Source organism: Loxodonta africana, chromosome 18 (genome assembly GCF_030014295.1).
Source record: "Loxodonta africana isolate mLoxAfr1 chromosome 18, mLoxAfr1.hap2, whole genome shotgun sequence".
Taxonomy (NCBI): domain Eukaryota; kingdom Metazoa; phylum Chordata; class Mammalia; order Proboscidea; family Elephantidae; genus Loxodonta; species Loxodonta africana.
In genome coordinates this window covers 18,203,769-18,217,579 of record NC_087359.1, presented here as the reverse complement: position 1 = coordinate 18,217,579, position 13,811 = coordinate 18,203,769, and positions in this window count along the sequence as shown.

Sequence of the window (13,811 nt, the reverse complement as noted above, 5' to 3'; positions counted from 1 at the left end):
AAGTTGAGGGAATTCATAAACACCAAACCAAAACTACAAGAAATACTAAAGGGAGTTCTTTGGTTAGAAAATCAATAATATCAGGTATCAACCCAAGACTAGAACACTGGCAGAGCAACCAGAAGTCAAAGTCAACCCAGACAGGGAAATCCAAAAAAAAAAAAAAAAAAGCAAGATTTTTTAAAAAAGCCCAACACAGGGTGATGGCAATGTCATTATATAAAAGAAGACAACATTAAAATAATAAAAGAGACTAAGAAATATAATCATACACCTTCCATATGGAGAGGAAGATACGGTGATACAAAGAAATAAAAGTTAGTTATAAATTTAGAAAAATAAGGGTAAATAATAAGGTAACCACAAAGGAGACAAACTATCCTACTCATCAAAATAAAATACAAGGGAAAAATAGAGACTCAGCAGAAACAAAATCAACAACCACAAATATGAGGAAAGGACAATATATAAAGAAAATCTAAGCACATAAAATCAAGTGGGAAAAATAAACTGTCAAAAACACACAAAAAAAGACATCAAAATGATAGCACTAAATTCATACCTATCCATAATTACCCTAAATGTAAATGGACTAAATGCACCAACAAAGAGACAGAGAGTGGCAGAATGGATTAAAAAACAAGATCCGTCTATATGCTGCCTACAAGAGACACGCCTTAGACTTAGAGACACAAACAAACTAAAACTCAAAGGATGGAAAAAAATACATCAAGCAAACAACAATCAAAAAAGAGCAGGAGTGGCAATATTAATTTCTGACAAAATAGACTTTAAAGTTAAATCCATCAAAAAGGATAAGGAAGGATGCTGTATAATGATTAAAGGGACAATACACCAAGAAGATATAACCATATTAAATATTTATGCACCCAATGACAGGGCTACAAGATACATAAAACAAACTCTGTCAGCATTGAAAAGTGAGATAGACAGCTCTACAATAACAGTGGGAGACTTCAACACACCACTTTCAGCGAAGGACAGGACATCCAGAAAGGAGCTCAATAAAGACATGGAAGATCTAAATGCCACACTCAACCAACTTGACCTCGTAGACATATACAGAACACTCCACCCAACAGCAACCAACTATACGTTCTTTTCTAGTGCACATGAAACATTCTCTAGAATAAACCACATATTAAGTCATAAAGCAAGCCTTAGCAGAATCCAAAACATTGAAATATTAAAAAGCAGCTTCTCTGACCATAAGGCCATAAAAGTGGAAATCAATAACAGGAAAAGCAGGGAAAAGAAATCAAACACTTGAAAACTGAACAATACCCTGCTCAAAAAAGACTGGATTATAGAAGACATTAAGGATGGAATAAAGAAATTCAGAGAATCCAATGAGAACGAAAACACTTCCTATCAGAACCTTTGGGACACAGCAAAAGTGGTGCTCAGAGGCCAATTTATATCAATAAATGCACACATCCAAAAAGAAGAAAGGGCCAAAATCAAAGAGCTATCCCTACAAATTGAACAAACAGAAAGAGAGTAACAAAAGAAACCCACAGGCACCAGAAGAAAACAAATAATAACAATTAGAGCTGAACTAAATGAAATAGAAAACAGAAAAACAATTGAAAGAATTAACAAGACCAAAAGATGATTTTTTGAAAAAATCAACAAAATTGATAAACCACTGGTCAAAGTGACAAAAGAAAAACAGGAGAGGAAGCAAATAACCCAAATAAGAAATGAAATGGGCGATATTACAACAGACCCAACAGAAATTAAAAGAATCATATCAGATTACTATGAAAAACTACACTCAAATTTGAAAACCTAGAAGAAATGGATGAATTCCTAGAAACGCACTACCTACCTAAATTAACACAAACAGAGGTAGAACAACTATATAGACCCATAACAAAAGAAGAGATTGAAAAGGAAATCGAAACTCCCAACAACAACAACAAAAAAAGCCCTGGTCCGTACAGCTTCACTGCAGAGTTCTACCAAACTTTCAGAGAAGAGTTAACACCGCTACTACTAAAGGTATTTCAGAGCATAGAAAAGGACGAAATACTACCAAACTCATTCTATGAAGCCACCATATCCTTGATACCAAAACCAGGTAAAGGTATTACAAGAAAAGAAAATTATAGACCTATATCCCTCGTGAATGTAGATGCAAAAATCCTCAACAAAATTCTAGCCAAAGCATTCAACAACATATCGAAAAAATAATTCACCATGACCAAGTGGGATTCATACCAAGTATGCAGGGATGGTTCAACATTAGAAAAACGATTAATGTAATCCACCACATAAATAAAACAAGAGAAGAATCAACATGATTTTATCAATTGATGCACAAAAAGCATTTGAAAAAGTTCAACACTCATTCGTGGTAAAAATTCTCAGCAAGACTGTGTTGGCATCTCCTCTCTGGACGGGGGATGGGAGGATAGAGGGAGTTGGAAGCTGGCAAAATTGTCATGAATGGAGAGACTGGAAGGGCTGACTCATTAGGGGGAGAGCAAGTGGGAGTACGGAGTAAGGTGTATATAAACTTATATGTGACAGTCTGACTTGATTTGTAAACGTTCACTTGAAGCTCAATAAAAGTTAATTAAAAAAAAAAAACTCTCGAGAGGCGGAGCCAAGATGGCGGACTAGGCAGACGTTACCTCGGATCCCTCTTACAACAAAGACACGGAAAAACAAGTGAATCGATCACATACATAAAAATCTACGAACCCTGAACAACAAACACGGATTTAGAGACGGAGAACGAACTAATACGGGGAAGCAGCGAAAGTTTCCAGAGCCTGGAGCCAGCGTACCAGTCAGGTACGGCACAAGCACAGAGACCTGCTCCACCCCCCTGAACTAACCCCGGGAGTGGGACCAGCCGGTTCCACAAGCAGCGTGGGACGCAGCCGGTAGGAGAAGTCCCCGGGAGGCAGTGACTGATCTTGGAGCAGAAAGAGCAGCATCCGAGCCGGGGAACCGTCCCGCAGGGATTTGGACTGCTCGCAGGTACGCCATAAACACGGAGAGTTGCTCCACCCCCTGAACTAACCCCGGGAAGGGAACCAGCCGGGTCGCGCGGGCGGCGTGGGACGCAGCCGGTAGGAGAAGTCCCCGGGAGGCAGCGACTGGTATTGGAGTGGGGAGAACAGCGTTCCAGCCGGGACACTTGGTCGCGTCACAAGCACGGGGAGCTACTCCACCCATCTGAACTAACCCCGGGAGGGGGCCCACCTGGTTCACGGGGGCGGCACGGCCACGCGGCTGGAGGGACGAGAAGTCCCCGGGAGGCAGCGACTGATTTTGGAGTTGAGAGTGCACCGTCCCAGTAGGGGAGCCTTGACGCTGGGCGTGGGGCTGGAAGCGGAGGATCTGACCGTGACTCCAGCGGGCCAGACCCCCTGGGGGCAATCTCCACACAGCCAGCACACATAGGCGACGCGCCCGCGGGAATCTCAGATATAACAGTCATTCCAAGTAAGACAAGCAACTCTGGCTATATTCTGAGGTGCTACTCTCCTATCTCTCTGTTCCCTCCCCCACCCTCCCCAGGCGGCTTCATTAACATCTGAATAGCCTGAGCCAGAGGGAGAACTCTGATAGGGATCTGACTGCAGTTTTTTTTTAGCGGATTTTCTGGAAAAACTAGTTTACCAGTGATGGCTCGGAGACAACAATCCATATCAAACCACTTAAAGAAGCAGACCGTGACAGCTTCTCCAACCCCCCAAACAAAAGAATCAAAATCTTTCCCAAATGAAGATACAATCCTGGAATTATCAGATACAGAATATAAAAAACTAATTTACAGAATGCTTAATGATATCACAAATGAAATTAGGATATCTGCAGAAAAAGCCAAGGAACACACTGATAAAACTGTTGAAGAACTCAAAAAGATTATTCAAGAACATACTGGAAAAATTAATAAGTTGCAAGAATCCATAGAGAGACAACATGTAGAAATCCAAAAGATTAACAATAAAATAACAGAATTAGACAACACACTAGGAAGTCAGAGGAGCAGACTCGAGCAATTAGAATGCAGACTGGGACATCTGGAGGACCAGGGAATCAACACCAACATAGCTGAAAAAAAATCAGATAAAAGAATTTAAAAAAATGAAGAAACCCTAAGAATTATGTGGGACTCTATCAAGAAGGATAACCTGAGGGTGATTGGAGTCCCAGAACAGGGAGGGGGGACAGAAAACACAGAGAAAATAGTTGAAGAACTTCTGACAGAAAACTTCCCTGACATCATGAAAGACGAAAGGATATCTATCCAAGATGCTCATCGAACCCCATTTAAGATTGATACAAAAAGAAAAACACCAAGACATATTATCATCAAACTCACCAAAACCAAAGATAAACAGAAAATTTTAAAAGCAGCCAGGGAGAAAAGAAAGGTTTCCTTCAAGGGAGAATCAATAAGAATATGTTCTGACTACTCAGCAGAAACCATGCAGGCAAGAAGGGAATGGGACGACATATACAGAACACTGAAGGAGAAAAACTGCCAACCAAGGATCATATATCCAGCAAAACTCTCTCTGAAATATGAAGGCGAAATTAAGATATTTACAGACAAACACAAGTTTAGAGAATTTGCAAAAACCAAACCAAAGCTACAAGAAATACTAAAGGATATTGTTTGGTCACAGAACCAATAATATCAGATATCAGCACAACACAAGGTCACAAAACAGAACGTCCTGATATCAACTCAAATAGGGAAATCACAAAAACAAACAAATTAAGTTTAATTAAAAAAAAAAATACACATAACAGGGAATTATGGAAGTCAATAGGTAAAAGATCACAATAATCAAAAAGAGGGACTAAATACAGGAGGCATTGAACTGCCATATGGAGAGTGATACAAGGCGATATAGAACAATACAAGTTAGGTTTTTACTTAGAAAAATAGGGGTATATAATGAGGTAACCACAAAAAGGCATAACAACTCTATAACTCAAGACAAAAACCAAGAAAAACGTAACGACTCAACTAACATAAAGTCAAACACTATGAAAATGAGGATCTCACAATTTACTAAGAAAAACGCCTCAGCACAAAAAAGTGTGTGGAAAAATGAAATTGTCAACAACACACATAAAAAGGCATCAAAATGACAGCACTAAAAACTTATTTATCTATAATTACCCTGAATGTAAATGGACTAAATGCACCAATAAAGAGACAGAGAGTCACAGACTGGATAAAGAAACACGATCCATCTATATGCTGCCTACAAGAGACACACCTTAGACTTAGAGACACAAACAAACTAAAACTCAAAGGATGGAAAAAAGTATATCAAGCAAACAATAAGCAAAAAAGAAGAGGAGTAGCAATATTAATTTCTGACAAAATAGACTTTAGACTTAAATCCACCACAAAGGATAAAGAAGGACACTATATAATGATAAAAGGGACAATTGATCAGGAAGACATAACCATATTAAATATTTACGCACCCAATGACAGGGCTGCAAGATACATAAATCAAATTTTAACAGAACTGAAAAGCGAGATAGATACCTCCACAATTATAGTAGGAGACTTCAACACACCACTTTCGGAGAAGGACAGGACATCCAGTAAAAAGCTAAACAGAGACACGGAAGATCTAATTACAACAATCAACCAACTTGACCTCATTGACTTATACAGAACTCTCCACCCAACTGCTGCAAAGTATACTTTTTTTTCTAGTGCACATGGAACATTCTCTAGAATAGACCACATATTAGGTCATAAAACAAACCTTTGCAGAGTCCAAAACATCGAAATATTACAAAGCATCTTCTCAGACCACAAGGCAATAAAACTAGAGATCAATAACAGAAAAACGAGGGAAAAGAAATCAAATACTTGGAAAATGAACAATACCCTCCTGAAAAAAGACTGGGTTATAGAAGACATCAAGGAGGGAATAAGGAAATTCATAGAAAGCAACGAGAATGAAAATACTTCCTATCAAAACCTCTGGGACACAGCAAAAGCAGTGCTCAGAGGCCAATTTATATCAATAAATGCACACATACAAAAAGAAGAAAGAGCCAAAATCAGAGAACTGTCCCTACAACTTGAACAAATAGAAAGTGAGCAACAAAAGAATCCATCAGGCTCCAGAAGAAAACAAATAATAAAAATTAGAGCTGAACTAAATGAATTAGAGAACAGAAAAACAATCGAAAGAATTAACAAAGCCAAAAGCTGGTTCTTTGAAAAAATTAACAAAATTGATAAACCATTGGCTAGACTGACTAAAGAAAAACAGGAAAGGAAACAAATAACCCGAATAAGAAATGAGAAGGACCACATCACAACAGAACCAAATGAAATTAAAAGAATCATTTCAGATTATTATGAAAAATTGTACTCTAACAAATTTGAAAACCTAGAAGAAATGGATGAATTCCTGGAAAAACACTACTTACCTAAACTAACACATTCAGAAGTAGAACAACTAAATAGACCCAAAGCAAAAAAAGAGATTGAAACGGTAATCAAAAAACTCCCAACAAAAAAAAGTCCTGGCCCGGACGGCTTCACTGCAGAGTTCTACCAAATTTTCGGAGAAGAGTTAACACCACTACTACTAACGGTATTCCAAAGCATAGAAAATGACGGAATACTACCCAACTCATTCTATGAAGCCACCATCTCCCTGATACCAAAACCAGGTAAAGACATTACAAAAAAAGAAAATTATAGACCTATATCCCTCATGAACATTGATGCAAAAATCCTCAACAAAATTCTAGCCAATAGAATCCAACGACACATCAAAAAAATAATTCACCCTGATCAAGTGGGATTTATACCAGGTATGCAAGGCTGGTTTAATATCAGAAAAACCATTAATGTAATCCATCACATAAATAAAACAAAAGACAAAAACCACATGATCTTATCAATTGATGCAGAAAAGGCATTTGACAAAGTCCAACAGCCATTCATGATAAAAACTCTTACCAAAATAGGAATTGAAGGAAAATTCCTCAACATAATAAAGGGCATCTATGCAAAGCCAACAGCCAATATCACTCTAAATGGAGAGAACCTGAAAGCATTTCCCTTGAGAACGGGAACCAGACAAGGATGCCCTTTATCACCACTCTTATTCAACATCGTGTTGGAAGTCTTAGCCAGGGCAATCAGGCTAGACAAAGAAATAAAAGGTATCCGGATTGGCAAGGAAGAAGTAAAGTTATCACTATTTGCAGATGACATGATTATATACACAGAAAACCCTAAGGAATCCTCCAGAAAACTACTGAAACTAATAGAAGAGTTTGGCAGAGTCTCAGGTTATAAAATAAACATACAAAAATCACTTGGATTCCTCTACATCAACAAAAAGAACACCGAAGAGGAAATAACCAAATCAATACCATTCACAGTAGCCCCCAAGAAGATAAGATACTTAGGAATAAATCTTACCAAGGATGTAAAAGACCTATACAAAGAAAACTACAAAGCTCTACTACAAGAAATTCAAAAGGACATACTTAAGTGGAAAAACATACCTTGCTCATGGATAGGAAGACTTAACATAGTAAAAATGTCTATTCTACCAAAAGCCATCTATACATTTAACGCACTTCCGATCCAAATTCCAATGTCATATTTTAAGGGGATAGAGAAACAAATCACCAATTTCATATGGAAGGGAAAGAAGCCCCGGATAAGCAAAGCACTACTGAAAAAGAAGAAGAAAGTGGGAGGCCTCACCTTACCTGACTTCAGAACCTATTATACAGCCACAGTAGTCAAAACAGCCTGGTATTGGTACAACAACAGACACATAGACCAATGGAACAGAATTGAGAACCCAGACATAGATCCATCCACGTATGAGCAGCTGATATTTGACAAAGGACCTGTGTCAATTAACTGGGGAAAAGACAGCCTTTTTAACAAATGGTGCTGGCATAACTGGATATCCATTTGCAAAAAAATGAAACAGGACCCATACCTCACACCATGCACAAAAACTAACTCCAAGTGGATCAAAGACCTAAACATAAAGACTAAAACGATAAAGATCATGGAAGAAAAAATTGGGACAACCCTAGGAGCCCTAATACAAGGTATAAACAGAATACAAAACATTACCAAAAATGATGAAGAGAAACCAGATAACTGGGAGCTCCTAAAAATCAAACACCTATGCTCATCTAAAGACTTCACCAAAAGAGTAAAAAGACCACCTACAGATTGGGAAAGAATTTTCAGCTATGACATCTCCGACCAGCGCCTGATCTCTAAAATCTACATGATTCTGTCAAAACTCAACCACAAAAAGACAAACAACCCAATCAAAAAGTGGGCAAAGGATATGAACACACATTTCTCTAAAGAAGATATTCAGGCAGCCAACAGATACATGAGAAAATGCTCTCGATCATTAGCCATTAGAGAAATGCAAATTAAAACTACGATGAGATTCCATCTCACACCAGCAAGGCTGGCATTAATCCAAAAAACACAAAATAATAAATGTTGGAGAGGCTGCGGAGAGATTGGAACTCTCATACACTGCTGGTGGGAATGTAAAATGGTCCAACCACTTTGGAAATCTATCTGGCGTTATCTTAAACAGTTAGAAATAGAACTACCATACAACCCAGAAATCCCGCTCCTAGGAATATACCCTAGAGATACAAGAGCCTTCATACAAACAGATATATGCACACCCATGTTTATTGCAGCTCTGTTTACAATAGCAAAAAGTTGGAAGCAACCAAGGTGTCCATCAACGGATGAATGGTTAAATAAATTGTGGTATATTCACACAATGGAATACTACGCATCGATAAAGAACAGTGACGAGTCTCTGAAACATTTCATAACATGGAGGAACCTGGAAGGCATTATGCTGAGCGAAATTAGTCAGAGGCAAAAGGACAAATATTGTATAAGACCACTATTATAAGATCTTGAGAAACAGTAAACCTGAGAAGAACACATACTTTTGTGGTTACGAGGGGGGGAGGGAGGGAGGGTGGGAGAGGGTTTTTTTTATTGATTAATCAGTAGATAAGAACTGCTTTAGGTGAAGGGAAAGACAACACTCAATACATGGAAGGTCAGCTCAATTGGACTGGACCAAAAGCAAAGAAGTTTCCGGGATAAAATGAATGCTTCAAAGGTCAGCGGAGCAAGCGCGGGGGTCTGGGGAGCATGGTTTGTGGGGACTTCTAAGTCAATTGGCAAAATAATTCTATTATGAAATCATTCTGCATCCCACTTTGAAATGTGGCGTCTGGGGTCTTAAATGCTAACAAGCAGCCATCTAAGATGCAGCAATTGGTCTCAACCCACCTGGAGCAAAGAAAAATGAAGAACACCAAGCCCACATGACAACTAAGAGCCCAAGAGACAGAAAGGGCCGCATGATCCAGAGACCTACATCATCCTGAGACCAGAAGAACTAGTTGGTGCCCGGCCACAATTGATGACTGCCCTGACAGGGAGCTCAGCAGAGGACCCCTGAGGGAGCAGGAGATCAGTGGGATGCAGACCCCAAATTCTCATAAGAAGACCAAACTTAATGGTCTGACTGAGACTGGAGGAATCCCGGCGGCCATGCTCCCCAGACCTTCAGTTGACACAGGACAGGAACCATCCCCGAAGACAACTCATCAGAAATGAAAGGGACTGGTCAGCGGGTGGGAGAGAGATGCTGATGAAGAGTGAGCTAATTATATCAGGTGGACACTTGAGATTGTGTTGGCAACTCTTGTCTGGAGGGGGGATGGGAGGATAGAGAGAGAGGGAAGCCGGCAAAATTGTCAAGAAAGGAGAGACTGAAAGGGCTGACTCAAGACGGGGAGAGGAAGTGGGAGTAGGGAGTGAGATGTATGTAAACTTATATGTGACAGACTGATTGGATTTGTAAACGTTCACTTGAAGCTTAATAAAAGTTATTATAAAAAAAAAAAAAATACGGGGTATAGTTAGAGTTGACAGCCACATCTTAAAGACAAACTTAGTTTTGTAACTGTGACATTAGCATTTAGAGTTAAGGCTTTGATTCAGAAGCCCAGACACATTGCAAGGAAGGGACAAAGAAGAGGTAAAGTCCCATAAGATTAACCACTTGAGTACCCTAAATCAACACATTTTTGAGACATACAACGCTAGGTTGGATGGGAATTCACGTTGCTCTCAATTCCTCACTGAAGTTCCCAGATACTTTTTTTTACAAGCTCTTGACACACAATTTGTTAAGAGACCAAGGTTAAATCTACATGTCTTGTAGCTTAATTAATGTTACAGATATATTTAATTTTTGCAATACTGAATGGCAATGTTTGCTTGGCATTGTATGTGGCAGATACACATGTTTACATACAGCCATATTTACACTTGCATGGTTATCTTTATTTACCACCCAGATCATGTTGATTGTTTTGGGCTAAGTCTTGTTTACTTCTTAGTTTCCATGTTTCAACATATTGAATTTGCCAATGTGATCATCACGCTGGTCCTGATTATTGGCATTATATTGGGTGTAAATACTGAAAAGCTGTAATGATGTTTTTGTAATGATGATTAGAATAAACTATGTATTAAGAATTAAAAAAAAAAAAAACTCTCAGCAAAATAGGAATAGGAGGAAAATTTCTCAACGTAATAGAGGGCATTTATACAAAGCCAACAGCCAATATCACCCTAAATTGGACAGAGCCTGAAAGCATCCCCACTGAGATCAGGACCCAGACACGGATGCCCTTTATCACTGCTCTTATTTAATATCGTGCTGGAAGTCCTAGCCAGAGCAATTAGTCTAGATAAAGAAATAAAGGGCATCCAGATTGGCAAGGAAGAAGTCGAAGTATCTCTATTTGCAGATGACATGATCTTATACACAGAAAACCCTAACAAATCCTCCAGGAAACTACTGAAACTAATAGAAGAGTTCAGCAGAGTATCGGGATACAAGATAAACATACAAAAATCAGTTGGATTCCTCTACACCAACAAAAAGAACATCGAAGAGGAAATCACCAAATCAGTGCCATTTACAGTAGCCCCCAAGAAGATAAAATACTTAGGAATAAATCTTACTAGAGATGTAAAAGACTTACGCAAAGAAAACTACAGTACACTTCTGCAAGAAACCAAAAGAGACTTACATAAGTGGAAAAACATACCTTGCTCGTGGATAGGAGGACTTAACACTATAAAAATGTTTACTCTACCAAAAGCAATCTATACATTTACTGCAATTCCAATCAAAATCCCAAGGACATTCTTTAATGAGATCGAGAAACAAATCACCAACTTCCTATAGAAGGGAAAGAGGCCCTGGATAAATAAGGCATTACTGAAAAAGAAGAACAAAGTGGGAGGCCTTATTCTACCTGACTTTAGAACCTATTATACCACCACAGTAGTCAAAACAGCCTGGTACTGGTACGACAACAGATACATAGCCCAATGGAACAGAATTGAGAATCCAAACATGAATCCATCCACATAGGAGCAGCTGATATTTGACAAAGGCCCCAAAACAGTTAAATGGGGAAAAGACAGTCTTTTTAACAAATGGTGCTGGCATACCTGGATATCCATCTGCAAAAAAAAAAAATGAAACAAGACCCATACCTCACTCCATGCACAAAAACTAACTCAAAATGGATCAAAGACCTAAACATAAAATCTAAAACGATAAAGATCATGAAAGGAAAAATAGGGACAATGTCAGGAGCCCTAATACATGGCGCAAACAGTACACAAAACATTGAAAAGAATGTAGAAAAAAAAACTAGATAACTGGGAGCTCCTAAAAATCAAACACCTATGTTCATCCAAAGACTTCACCAAAAGAGTAAAAAGGCTACCTACAGACCGGGAAAAAGTTTTTAGCTATGACATTTCTGATCAGTGCCTGATCTCTAAAATCTACATGATACTGCAAAAAGACAAATAACCCAGTTAAAAAATGGGCTAAAGATATGAATAGACACTTCACTAACGAAGAAAGACATTCAGGTAGCTAACAGATATATGAGGAAATGTTCATGATCATTAGCCATTAGAGAAATGCAGATCAAAACTACAATGAGACTTCACCTCACTCCAACAAGGCTAGCATTAATCCAAAACTCACAAAATAATAAACGTTGGAGAGGCTGTGGAGAGATTGGAATACTTATACACTGCTGGTGGGAATATAAAATGGTACAACCACTTTGGAAATCGATTTGGGGCTTCCTTAAAAAGCTAGAAATAGAACTACCAAAGGATCCAGCAATCCCACTCCTTAGAATGTATCCTAGACAAATAAGAGCCTTTACACGAACAGATATATGCGCTCCCATGTTTATTGCAGCACTGTTTACAATAGCAAAAAGATGGACGCAACCAAGGTGCCCATCAACGGATGAATGGATAAATAAATTATGGTATATTCACACAATGGAATACTACACATCGATAAAGAACAGCGAGAAATCTGTGAAACATTTCACAACATGGAGGAATCTGGAAGGCATTATGCTGAGAGAAATTAGTTGCAAAAGGACAAATATTGTACAAGACCACTATTATAAGAACTTGAGAAATAGTTTAAACTGAGAAGAAAACATTCTTTTGTGGTTACGAGACGGGGGAGGGAGGGAGGGTGGGAGAGGGGCATTCACTAATTAGATAGTAAATAAGAACTACTTTAGGTGAAGGGAAGGACAGCACACATACAGGGGAGGTCGGCACAATTGGACTAAACCAAAAGCAAAGAAGTTTCCTGAATAAACTGAATGCTTCAAAGACCAGCATAGCAGAGGCAGGGGTCTGGGGACCATGGTTTCAGGGGGCATCTAAGTCAATTGGCATAATCTATTAAGAAAACATTCTGCGTCCCACTTTGAAGAGTGGCGTCTGGGGTCTTAAACGCTAGCAAGCAGCCATCTAAGATGCATCAATTGGTCTCAACCCACCTGGATCAAAGGAGAATGAAGAATACCAAGGACACAAGGTGATTACAAGCCCAAGGGACAGAAAGGGCCACATGAGCTAGAGACTACATCATCCTGAGACCAGAAGAACTAGATGGTGCCCAGCTATAACCGATGACTGTCCTGACAGCAAACACAACAGAGAACCCCTGAGGGAGCAGGAGAGCAGTGGGATGCAGATCCCAAACTCTCATAAGACCAGACTTAATGGTCTGACTGAGACTAGAGGGACCCTGGTGGTCATGGCCCCCAGACCTTCTGTTGGCCCAGGACAGGAACCATTCCCGAAGCCAACTCTTCAGACATGGATTGGACTGGACAATGGGTTGGAGAGAGATGCTGGTGAGGAGTGAGCTTCTCGGATCAGGTGTACCCTTGAGACTATGTTGGCATCTGCTGCCTGGAGGGGAGATGAGAGGGTGGAGGGGGTTAGAAGTTGGCGAAATGGACACGAAAAGAGAGAGTGGAGGGAGAGTGCGGGCTGTCTCATTAGGGGGGGAGTAACTGGGAGTGTGTAGCAAGGTGTATATGGGTTTTTGTGTGAGAGACTGACTTGATTTGTAAACTTTCACTTAAAGCACAATAAAAATTATTTTTAAAAAGCTGTTAAGAAAGCAAGAAAGAAGGGAAGGAAGATAGGGAGGAAAGAAGAAGAGGAGATGGGAAGAAGGAAGAAAGGAAAGAAGGGAGTAGGCCAGTGCTCCCCTGCAGCCGTGTCCCCTCCCTTTATGAGTTCCTGGCTGCCAACAGAGGCACCAGGGCCCACTGGAACACCCCACCCCAAGAGAAGGCTCAGTCCTCAAACCTAAAGTTTGCATAGCTTGGCTTCC